The 12,500-nt window shown below is 57.9% G+C and overlaps 1 non-coding gene across 1 annotated transcript; it reads right to left on the reverse strand.

The window, feature by feature from the left end:
* Positions 1 to 9,631: 9,631 nt before the first annotated feature.
* On the reverse strand, positions 9,632 to 9,750 carry LOC148058748 (5S ribosomal RNA). The gene has a single exon (XR_015709624.1). It is a non-coding gene; the product is annotated as a 5S ribosomal RNA (ribosomal RNA).
* Between the last annotated feature and the right edge of the window lie 2,750 nt (positions 9,751 to 12,500).

Consider the following 12,500-nt stretch of genomic DNA (forward strand, 5'->3'; position numbering starts at 1 on the left):
CTTTTTGAGGAGCAGTCACACTCGGAAAAAATTTCTTTCGTCAGGCAAAAGAACCAGAGTTCTCCGCGGCCATCCACTCCAACCTTGTCCGACTTTGAGGCACCAGGCTCGGCCACCCTCCGAGCCTTTTCCTTCCCTCTCCTGTTATGGTGCCTCCCTATTAACCTCTAGGTGGTTGCGCTCGTGACATCAAAAAGACCACTTTTTGAAGAGCAGTCACACTCGGAAAAAATTTCTTTCGTCAGGCAAAAGAACCAGAGTTCTCCGCGGCCATCCACTCCAACCTTGTCCGACTTTGAGGCACCAGGCTCGGCCACCCTCCGAGCCTTTTCCTTCCCTCTCCTGTTATGGTGCCTCCCTATTAACCTCTAGGTGGTTGCGCTCGTGACATCAAAAAGACCACTTTTTGAGGAGCAGTCACACTCGGAAAAAATTTCTTTCGTCAGGCAAAAGAACCAGAGTTCTCCGCGGCCATCCACTCCAACCTTGTCCGACTTTGAGGCACCAGGCTCGGCCACCCTCCGAGCCTTTTCCTTCCCTCTCCTGTTATGGTGCCTCCCTATTAACCTCTAGGTGGTTGCGCTCGTGACATCAAAAAGACCACTTTTTGAAGAGCAGTCACACTCGGAAAAAATTTCTTTCGTCAGGCAAAAGAACCAGAGTTCTCCGCGGCCATCCACTCCAACCTTGTCCGACTTTGAGGCACCAGGCTCGGCCACCCTCCGAGCCTTTTCCTTCCCTCTCCTGTTATGGTGCCTCCCTATTAACCTCTAGGTGGTTGCGCTCGTGACATCAAAAAGACCACTTTTTGAGGAGCAGTCACACTCGGAAAAAATTTCTTTCGTCAGGCAAAAGAACCAGAGTTCTCCGCGGCCATCCACTCCAACCTTGTCCGACTTTGAGGCACCAGGCTCGGCCACCCTCCGAGCCTTTTCCTTCCCTCTCCTGTTATGGTGCCTCCCTATTAACCTCTAGGTGGTTGCGCTCGTGACATCAAAAAGACCACTTTTTGCAGAGCAGTCACACTCGGAAAAAATTTCTTTCGTCAGGCAAAAGAACCAGAGTTCTCCGCGGCCATCCACTCCAACCTTGTCCGACTTTGAGGCACCAGGCTCGGCCACCCTCCGAGCCTTTTCACTCCCTCTCCTGTTATGGTGCCTCCCTATTAACCTCTAGGTGGTTGCGCTCGTGACATCAAAAAGACCACTTTTTGAGGAGCAGTCACACTCGGAAAAAATTTCTTTCGTCAGGCAAAAGAACCAGAGTTCTCCGCGGCCATCCACTCCAACCTTGTCCGACTTTGAGGCACCAGGCTCGGCCACCCTCCGAGCCTTTTCACTCCCTCTCCTGTTATGGTGCCTCCCTACTAACCTCTAGGTGGTTGCGCTCGTGACATCAAAAAGACCACTTTTTGCAGAGCAGTCACACTCGGAAAAAATTTCTTTCGTCAGGCAAAAGAACCAGAGTTTTCAGCGGTCATCCACTCCAACCTTGTCCGATTTTGAGGCACCAGGCTCGGCCACCCTCCGAGCCTTTTCCTTCCCTCTCCTGTTATGGTGCCTCCCTATTAACCTCTAGGTGGTTGCGCTCGTGACATCAAAAAGACCACTTTTTGCAGAGCAGTCACACTCGGAAAAAATTTCTTTCGTCAGGCAAAAGAACCAGAGTTTTCAGCGGCCATCCACTCCAACCTTGTCCGATTTTGAGGCACCAGGCTCGGCCACCCTCCGAGCCTTTTCACTCCCTCTCCTGTTATGGTGCCTCCCTATTAACCTCTAGGTGGTTGCGCTCGTGACATCAAAAAGACCACTTTTTGCAGAGCAGTCACACTCGGAAAAAATTTCTTTCGTCTGGCAAAAGAACCAGAGTGTTCAGCGGTCATTCACTCCAACCTTGTCCGATTTTGAGGCACCAGGCTCGGCCACCCTCCGAGCCTTTTCACTCCCTCTCCTGTTGTGGTGCCTCCCTATTAACCTCTAGGTGGTTGCGCTCGTGACATCAAAAAGACCACTTTTTGCAGAGCAGTCACACTCGGGAAAAATTTCTTTCGTCTGGCAAAAGAACCAGAGTTTTCAGCGGTCATCCACTCCAACCTTGTCCGATTTTGAGGCACCAGGCTCGGCCACCCTCCGAGCCTTTTCACTCCCTCTCCTGTTATGGTGCCTCCCTATTAACCTCTAGGTGGTTGCGCTCGTGACATCAAAAAGACCACTTTTTGCAGAGCAGTCACACTCGGGAAAAATTTCTTTCGTCTGGCAAAAGAACCAGAGTTTTCAGCGGTCATCCACTCCAACCTTGTCCGATTTTGAGGCACCAGGCTCGGCCACCGTCCGAGCCTTTTCACTCCCTCTCCTGTTATGGTGCCTCCCTATTAACCTCTAGGTGGTTGCGCTCGTGACATCAAAAAGACCACTTTTTTCAGAGCAGTCACACTCGGAAAAAAATTCTTTCGTCTGGCAAAAGAACCAGAGTTTTCAGCGGTCATCCACTCCAACCTTGTCCGATTTTGAGGCACCACGCTCGGCCACCGTCCGAGCCTTTTCACTCCCTCTCCTGTTATGGTGCCTCCCTATTAACCTCTAGGTGGTTGCGCTCGTGACATCAAAAAGACCACTTTTTTCAGAGCAGTCACACTCGGAAAAAATTTCTTTCGTCTGGCAAAAGAACCAGAGTTTTCAGCGGTCATCCACTCCAACCTTGTCCGATTTTGAGGCACCAGGCTCGGCCACCGTCCGAGCCTTTTCACTCCCTCTCCTGTTATGGTGCCTCCCTATTAACCTCTAGGTGGTTGCGCTCGTGACATCAAAAAGACCACTTTTTTCAGAGCAGTCACACTCGGGAAAAATTTCTTTCGTCTGGCAAAAGAACCAGAGTTATCAGCGGTCATCCACTCCAACCTTGTCCGACGTTGAGGCACCGATGTCGGCCAAGTTCTGAGCGTTCCACCGCCGAATGCCACTGGTCCTCAACACAGCGGACTTCCAATCCAACCTTGTCCGACTTTGAGGCACCGAAGTCGGCCTCAGCCCGAGCCTTCCCCCGCCGACCTCACTGGAGCCCGACATCCAGGGACCGGCGGAGGTCGCCCGCATGACCGCGGCAAAGTGTCTCAAAGTCGGGCACGACCGCTCGAGTCACCCGCCAACCCGGTCCGGGGCACCTCCAGGGACCGGCGGAGGTCGCCCGCATGACCGCGGCAAAGTGTCTCAAAGTCGGGCAGGACCGCTTGAGTCACCCGCCAACCCGGTCCGGGGCACCTCCAGGGACCGGCGGAGGTCGCCCGCATGACCGCGGCAAAGTGTCTCAAAGTCGGGCATGACCGCTTGAGTCACCCGCCAACCCGGTCCGGGGCACCTCCAGGGACCGGCGGAGGACGCCCGCATGACCGCGACAAAGTGTCTCAAAGTCGGGCATGACCGCTCGAGTCACCCGCCAACCCGGTCCGGGACACCTACAGGGACCGGCGGAGGTCGCCCGCATGACCGCGGCAAAGTGTCTCAAAGTCGGGCATGACCGCTTGAGTCACCCGCCAACCCGGTCCGGGGCACCTCCAGGGACCGGCGGAGGTCGCCCGCATGACCGCGGCAAAGTGTCTCAAAGTCGGGCATGACCGCTTGAGTCACCCGCCGACCCGGTCCGGGGAACCTCCAGGGACCGGCGGAGGACGCCCGCATGACCGCGACAAAGTGTCTCAAAGTCGGGCATGACCGCTCGAGTCACCCGCCAACCCGGTCCGGGGCACCTCCAGGGACCGGCGGAGGACGCCCGCATGACCGCGACAAAGTGTCTCAAAGTCGGGCACGACCGCTCGAGTCACCCGCCAACCCGGTCCGGGGCACCTCCAGGGACCGGCGGAGGACGCCCGCATGACCGCGACAAAGTGTCTCAAAGTCGGGCACGACCGTTCGAGTCACCCGCCAACCCGGTCCGGGGCACCTCCGGGGACCGGCGGAGGTCGCTCGCATGACCGCGACAAAGTGTCTCAAAGTCGGGCACGACCGCTCGAGTCACCCGCCAACCCGGTCCGGGGCACCTCCAGGGACCGGCGGAGGACGCCCGCATGACCGCGACAAAGTGTCTCAAAGTCGGGCATGACCGCTCGAGTCACCCGCCAACCCGGTCCGGGGCACCTCCAGGGACCGGCGGAGGAGGCCCGCATGACCGCGACAAAGTGTCTCAAAGTCGGGCATGACCGCTCGAGTCACCCGCCAACCCGGTCCGGGGCACCTCCGGGGACCGGCGGAGGACGCCCGCATGACCGCGACAAAGTGTCTCAAAGTCGGGCACGACCGCTCGAGTCACCCGCCAACCCGGTCCGGGGCACCTCCAGGGACCGGCGGAGGACGCCCGCATGACCGCGACAAAGTGTCTCAAAGTCGGGCACGACCGCTCGAGTCACCCGCCAACCCGGTCCGGGGCACCTCCAGGGACCGGCGGAGGACGCCCGCATGACCGCGGCAAAGTGTCTCAAAGTCGGGCATGACCGCTTGAGTCACCCGCCAACCCGGTCCGGGGCACCTCCGGGGACCGGCGGAGGACGCCCGCATGACCGCGACAAAGTGTCTCAAAGTCGGGCACGACCGCTCGAGTCACCCGCCAACCCGGTCCGGGGCACCTCCGGGGAGCAGTGGAGGTCGCTCGCATGACCGCGACAAAGTGTCTCAAAGTCGGGCATGACCGCTCGAGTCGCCCGCCATCCCGGTCCGGAGCTCAACACTTTGTCGTTTTTTCCACTCCCTCCCCATTAACCTCTAGGTGGTTGCGCTCGTGACATCAAAAAGACCACTTTTTGCAGAGCAGTCACACTCGGAAAAAATTCGTTTCGTCTGGCAAAAGAACCAGAGTTCTCAGCGGGCTTCCAGTCCAACCTTGTCCGATTTTGAGGCACCAGGCTCGGCCACAGTCCGAGCCCATTCACTCCCTCCCCTGTTGTACTCGCTCCCTATTAACCTCTAGGTGGTTGCGCTCGTGACATCAAAAAGACCACTTTTTGAGGAGCAGTCACACTTAGGAAAAATCCGTTTGCGCTCACACCATCCCTCCCCATTAACCTCTAGGTGGTTGCGCTCGTGACATCAAAAAGACCACTTTTTGAGGAGCAGTCACACTTAGGAAAAATCCGTTTGCGCTCACACCATCCCTCCCCATTAACCTCTAGGTGGTTGCGCTCGTGACATCAAAAAGACCACTTTTTGAGGAGCAGTCAGACACCGAGGTTTTCTGGATTTATGTCCGTTTTCCTGGTTCTCTGACTCGGGCACCTTGTGACCGACATCCCCCCCTTCCCTGGTTCTATTTTGCCGATACTTTGGTGAGTTTTCTACCCGCAAACCAAGCCCCCCAAGCCCGCCGCCTGGTGGGGGAGCATGCCGCCTGGCCCGGTTCTATTTTAGGTCACTTTGGTGAGTTTTCTACCCGCAAACCAAGCCCCCCAAGCCCGCCGCCTGGTGGGGGAAGAGGCCCCCTGGTCCCGGTTCTATTTTAGGACACTTTGGTGAGTTTTCTACCCGCAAACCAAGCCCCCCAAGCCCGCCGCCTGGTGGGGGAACATGCCCCCTGGTCCCGGTTCTATTTTAGGACACTTTGGTGAGTTTTCTACCCGCAAACCAAGCCCCCCAAGCCCGCCGCCTGGTGGGGGAACATGCCCCCTGGTCCCGGTTCTATTTTAGGACACTTTGGTGAGTTTTCTACCCGCAAACCAAGCCCCCCAAGCCCGCCGCCTGGTGGGGGAACATGCCCCCTGGTCCCGGTTCTATTTTAGGACACTTTGGTGAGTTTTCTACCCGCAAACCAAGCCCCCCAAGCCCGCCGCCTGGTGGGGGAACATGCCGCCTAGCCCGGTTCTATTTTAGGTCACTTTGGTGAGTTTTCTACCCGCAAACCAAGCCCCCCAAGCCCGCCGCCTGGTGGGGGAAGAGGCCCCCTGTTCCCGGTTCTATTTTAGGACACTTTGGTGAGTTTTCTACCCGCAAACCAAGCCCCCCAAGCCCGCCGCCTGGTGGGGGAACATGCCCCCTGGTCCTGGTTCTATTTTAGGACACTTTGGTGAGTTTTCTACCCGGAAACCAAGCCCCCCAAGCCCGCCACCTGGTGGGGGAAGAGGCCCCCTGGTCCCGGTTCTATTTTAGGACACTTTGGTGAGTTTTCTACCCACACTGCAGGTCCCCAAATGCCGCCATCTGGTGGGGGAACATGCCGCCTGCACCGGTTCTATTTTAAGTCACTTTGGTGAGTTTTCTGCCCACACTACGGGTCCCCAAATGCCGCCATCTGGTGGGGGAACATGCCGCCTGCACCGGTTCTATTTTAAGTCACTTTGGTGAGTTTTCTGCCCACACTACGGGTCCCCAAATGCCGCCATCTGGTGGGGGAACATGCCGCCTGCACCGGTTCTATTTTAAGTCACTTTGGTGAATTTTCTACCCACACTACGGGTCCCCAAATGCCGCCATCTGGTGGGGGAACATGCCGCCTGCACCGGTTCTATTTTAAGTCACTTTGGTGAGTTTTCTGCCCACACTACGGGTCCCCAAATGCCGCCATCTGGTGGGGGAACATGCCGCCTGCACCGGTTCTATTTTAAGTCACTTTGGTGAGTTTTCTGCCCACACTACGGGTCCCCAAATGCCGCCATCTGGTGGGGGAACATGCCGCCTGCACCGGTTCTATTTTAAGTCACTTTGGTGAGTTTTCTACCCACACTACGGGTCCCCAAATGCCGCCATCTGGTGGGGGAACATGCCGCCTGCACCGGTTCTATTTTAAGTCACTTTGGTGAGTTTTCTACCCACACTACGGGTCCCCAAATGCCGCCATCTGGTGGGGGAACATGCCGCCTGCACCGGTTCTATTTTAAGTCACTTTGGTGAGTTTTCTACCCACACTACGGGTCCCCAAATGCCGCCATCTGGTGGGGGAACATGCCGCCTGCACCGGTTCTATTTTAAGTCACTTTGGTGAGTTTTCTGCCCACACTACGGGTCCCCAAATGCCGCCACCTGGTGGGGGAACTGCCGCCTAGTCCCGGTTCTATTTTAGGTCACTTTTCTCACTTTCTGACCCACAAATAATGCCCCAAATGCCGCCGCCTGGTGGGGGGAACTGCCGCCTAGTCCCGGTTCTATTTTAGGTCACTTTTCTCACTTTCTGACCCACAAATAATGCCCCAAATGCCGCCGCCTGGTGGGGGGAACTGCCGCCTAGTCCCGGTTCTATTTTAGGTCACTTTTCTCACTTTCTGACCCACAAATAATGCCCCAAATGCCGCCGCCTGGTGGGGGGAACTGCCGCCTAGTCCCGGTTCTATTTTAGGTCACTTTTCTCACTTTCTGACCCACAAATAATGCCCCAAATGCCGCCGCCTGGTGGGGGGAACTGCCGCCTAGTCCCGGTTCTATTTTAGGTCACTTTTCTCACTTTCTGACCCACAAATAATGCCCCAAATGCCGCCGCCTGGTGGGGGGAACTGCCGCCTAGTCCCGGTTCTATTTTAGGTCACTTTTCTCACTTTCTGACCCACAAATAATGCCCCAAATGCCGCCGCCTGGTGGGGGGAACTGCCGCCTAGTCCCGGTTCTATTTTAGGTCACTTTTCTCACTTTCTGACCCACAAATAATGCCCCAAATGCCGCCGCCTGGTGGGGGGAACTGCCGCCTAGTCCCGGTTCTATTTTAGGTCACTTTTCTCACTTTCTGACCCACAAATAATGCCCCAAATGCCGCCGCCTGGTGGGGGGAACTGCCGCCTAGTCCCGGTTCTATTTTAGGTCACTTTTCTCACTTTCTGACCCACAAATAATGCCCCAAATGCCGCCGCCTGGTGGGGGGAACTGCCGCCTAGTCCCGGTTCTATTTTAGGTCACTTTTCTCACTTTCTGACCCACAAATAATGCCCCAAATGCCGCCGCCTGGTGGGGGGAACTGCCGCCTAGTCCCGGTTCTATTTTAGGTCACTTTTCTCACTTTCTGACCCACAAATAATGCCCCAAATGCCGCCGCCTGGTGGGGGGAACTGCCGCCTAGTCCCGGTTCTATTTTAGGTCACTTTTCTCACTTTCTGACCCACAAATAATGCCCCAAATGCCGCCGCCTGGTGGGGGGAACTGCCGCCTAGTCCCGGTTCTATTTTAGGTCACTTTTCTCACTTTCTGACCCACAAATAATGCCCCAAATGCCGCCGCCTGGTGGGGGGAACTGCCGCCTAGTCCCGGTTCTATTTTAGGTCACTTTTCTCACTTTCTGACCCACAAATAATGCCCCAAATGCCGCCGCCTGGTGGGGGGAACTGCCGCCTAGTCCCGGTTCTATTTTAGGTCACTTTTCTCACTTTCTGACCCACAAATAATGCCCCAAATGCCGCCGCCTGGTGGGGGGAACTGCCGCCTAGTCCCGGTTCTATTTTAGGTCACTTTTCTCACTTTCTGACCCACAAATAATGCCCCAAATGCCGCCGCCTGGTGGGGGGAACTGCCGCCTAGTCCCGGTTCTATTTTAGGTCACTTTTCTCACTTTCTGACCCACAAATAATGCCCCAAATGCCGCCGCCTGGTGGGGGGAACTGCCGCCTAGTCCCGGTTCTATTTTAGGTCACTTTTCTCACTTTCTGACCCACAAATAATGCCCCAAATGCCGCCGCCTGGTGGGGGGAACTGCCGCCTAGTCCCGGTTCTATTTTAGGTCACTTTTCTCACTTTCTGACCCACAAATAATGCCCCAAATGCCGCCGCCTGGTGGGGGGAACTGCCGCCTAGTCCCGGTTCTATTTTAGGTCACTTTTCTCACTTTCTGACCCACAAATAATGCCCCAAATGCCGCCGCCTGGTGGGGGGAACTGCCGCCTAGTCCCGGTTCTATTTTAGGTCACTTTTCTCACTTTCTGACCCACAAATAATGCCCCAAATGCCGCCGCCTGGTGGGGGGAACTGCCGCCTAGTCCCGGTTCTATTTTAGGTCACTTTTCTCACTTTCTGACCCACAAATAATGCCCCAAATGCCGCCGCCTGGTGGGGGGAACTGCCGCCTAGTCCCGGTTCTATTTTAGGTCACTTTTCTCACTTTCTGACCCACAAATAATGCCCCAAATGCCGCCGCCTGGTGGGGGGAACTGCCGCCTAGTCCCGGTTCTATTTTAGGTCACTTTTCTCACTTTCTGACCCACAAATAATGCCCCAAATGCCGCCGCCTGGTGGGGGGAACTGCCGCCTAGTCCCGGTTCTATTTTAGGTCACTTTTCTCACTTTCTGACCCACAAATAATGCCCCAAATGCCGCCGCCTGGTGGGGGGAACTGCCGCCTAGTCCCGGTTCTATTTTAGGTCACTTTTCTCACTTTCTGACCCACAAATAATGCCCCAAATGCCGCCGCCTGGTGGGGGGAACTGCCGCCTAGTCCCGGTTCTATTTTAAGTCACTTTTCTCACTTTCTGACCCACAAATAATGCCCCAAATGCCGCCGCCTGGTGGGGGGAACTGCCGCCTAGTCCCGGTTCTATTTTAGGTCACTTTTCTCACTTTCTGACCCACAAATAATGCCCCAAATGCCGCCGCCTGGTGGGGGGAACTGCCGCCTAGTCCCGGTTCTATTTTAGGTCACTTTTCTCACTTTCTGACCCACAAATAATGGCAAAAAAAAATGCTTACAGCACCCAGTATTCCCAGGCGGTCTCCCATCCAAGTACTAACTGGGCCCGACCCTGCTTGGCTTCCGAGATCAGACGAGATCGGGCTCATTCAGGGTGGTGTGGCCGTAAGCGAGGGAAGCGCTTGTGAAATGCCCCAAAGTGTTGAAAATGTTCCCCAGGCCCCTGGTTCCCCATCCCCGCAGGAGGAGGCTCCCCAGGCCCCCTGGTTCCCCATCCCCGCAGGAGGAGGCTCCCCAGGCCCCCTGGTGCAGGAGGAGGCTCCCCAGGCCCCTGGTTCCCCATCCCCGCAGGAGGAGGCTCCCCAGGCCCCCTGGTTCCCCATCCCCGCAGGAGGAGGCTCCCCAGGCCCCCTGGTGCAGGAGGAGGCTCCCCAGGCCCCTGGTTCCCCATCCCCGCAGGAGGAGGCTCCCCAGGCCCCCTGGTTCCCCATCCCCGCAGGAGGAGGCTCCCCAGGCCCCATGGTTCCCCATCACCGCAGGAGGAGGCTCCCCAGGCCCCCTGGTTCCCCATCCCCGCAGGAGGAGGCTCCCCAGGCCCCCTGGTGCAGGAGGAGGCTCCCCAGGCCCCCTGGTTCCCCATCCCCGCAGGAGGAGGCTCCCCAGGCCCCCTGGTTCTCCATGCCCGCAGGAGGAGGCTCCCCAGGCCCCTGGTTCCCCATGACCGCAGGAGGAGGCTCCCCAGGCCCCCTGGTTCTCCATCCCCGCAGGAGGAGGCTCCCCAGGCCCCCTGGTTCTCCATGCCCGCAGGAGGAGGCTCCCCAGGCCCCCTGGTTCTCCATCCCCGCAGGAGGAGGCTCCCCAGGCCCCCTGGTTCTCCATCCCCGCAGGAGGAGGCTCCCCAGGCCCCCATGTTCTCCATGCCCGCAGGAGGAGGCTCCCCAGGCCCCTTGGTTCTCCATCCCCGCAGGAGGAGGCTCCCCAGGCCCCTGGTTCTCCATCCCCGCAGGAGGAGGCTCCCCAGGCGCCCTGGTTCTCCATCCCCGCAGGAGGAGGCTCCCCAGGCCCCCTGGTTCTCCATGCCCGCAGGAGGAGGCTCCCCAGGCCCCCTGGTTCTCCATCACCGCAGGAGGAGGCTCCCCAGGCCCCCTGGTTCCCCATCCCCGCAGGAGGAGGCTCCCCAGGCCCCCTGGTTCTCCATGCCCGCAGGAGGAGGCTCCCCAGGCCCCCTGGTTCTCCATCCCCGCAGGAGGAGGCTCCCCAGGCCCCTGGTTCTCCATCCCCGCAGGAGGAGGCTCCCCAGGCCCCCTGGTTCTCCATCCCCGCAGGAGGAGGCTCCCCAGGCCCCCTGGTTCTCCATCCCCGCAGGAGGAGGCTCCCCAGGCCCCCTGGTTCTCCATGCCCGCAGGAGGAGGCTCCCCAGGCCCCCTGGTTGGGAGAGGGGGAAAAAGAGCAAAGTGTTTAAAAATGCCCCAAAGTGTTGAATAATGTTCCCCAGGCCCCTGGTTCCCCATCCCCGCAGGAGGAGGCTCCCCAGGCCCCCTGGTTGGGAGAGGGGGAAAAAGAGCAAAGTGTTTAAAAATGCCCCAAAGTGTTGAAAATGTTCCCCAGGCCCCTGGTTCCCCATCCCCGCAGGAGGAGGCTCCCAAGGCCCCCTGGTTGGGAGAGGGGGAAAAAGAGCAAAGTGTTTAAAAATGCCCCAAAGTGTTGAAAATGTTCCCCAGGCCCCTGGTTCCCCATCCCCGCAGGAGGAGGCTCCCCAGGCCCCCTGGTTGGGAGAGGGGGAAAAAGAGCAAAGTGTTTAAAAATGCCCCAAAGTGTTGAAAATGTTCCCCAGGCCCCTGGTTCCCCATCCCCGCAGGAGGAGGCTCCCCAGGCCCCCTGGTTGGGAGAGGGGGAAAAAGAGCAAAGTGTTTAAAAATGCCCCAAAGTGTTGAAAATGTTCCCCAGGCCCCTGGTTCCCCATCCCCGCAGGAGGAGGCTCCCAAGGCCCCCTGGTTGGGAGAGGGGGAAAAAGAGCAAAGTGTTTAAAAATGCCCCAAAGTGTTGAAAATGTTCCCCAGGCCCCTGGTTCCCCATCCCCGCAGGAGGAGGCTCCCCAGGCCCCCTGGTTGGGAGAGGGGGAAAAAGAGCAAAGTGTTTAAAAATGCCCCAAAGTGTTGAAAATGTTCCCCAGGCCCCTGGTTCCCCATCCCCGCAGGAGGAGGCTCCCCAGGCCCCCTGGTTGGGAGAGGGGGGAAAAAGACCAAAGTGTTTAAAAATGCCCCAAAGTGTTGAAAATGTTCCCCAGGCCCCTGGTTCCCCATCCCCGCAGGAGGAGGCTCCCCAGGCCCCCTGGTTGGGAGAGGGGGAAAAAGAGCAAAGTGTTTAAAAATGCCCCAAAGTGTTGAAAATGTTCCCCAGGCCCCTGGTTCCCCATCCCCGCAGGAGGAGGCTCCCCAGGCCCCCTGGTTGGGAGAGGGGGAAAAAGAGCAAAGTGTTTAAAAATGCCCCAAAGTGTTGAAAATGTTCCCCAGGCCCCTGGTTCCCCATCCCCGCAGGAGGAGGCTCCCCAGGCCCCCTGGTTGGGAGAGGGGGAAAAAGAGCAAAGTGTTTAAAAATGCCCCAAAGTGTTGAAAATGTTCCCCAGGCCCCTGGTTCCCCATCCCCGCAGGAGGAGGCTCCCCAGGCCCCCTGGTTGGGAGAGGGGGAAAAAGAGCAAAGTGTTTAAAAATGCCCCAAAGTGTTGAAAATGTTCCCCAGGCCCCTGGTTCCCCATCCCCGCAGGAGGAGGCTCCCCAGGCCCCCTGGTTGGGAGAGGGGGAAAAAGAGCAAAGTGTTTAAAAATGCCCCAAAGTGTTGAAAATGTTCCCCGGCCTCCTGGTACCCCATCCCCGCATGAGGATGTCACCCAGGCCCCTGGTTCTCCATCCCCGCAGGAGGAG

This window comes from Callionymus lyra, unplaced genomic scaffold (genome assembly GCF_982586985.1).
Source record: "Callionymus lyra unplaced genomic scaffold, fCalLyr1.hap1.1 HAP1_SCAFFOLD_48, whole genome shotgun sequence".
NCBI classification, from domain to species: Eukaryota; Metazoa; Chordata; class Actinopteri; order Syngnathiformes; family Callionymidae; genus Callionymus; species Callionymus lyra.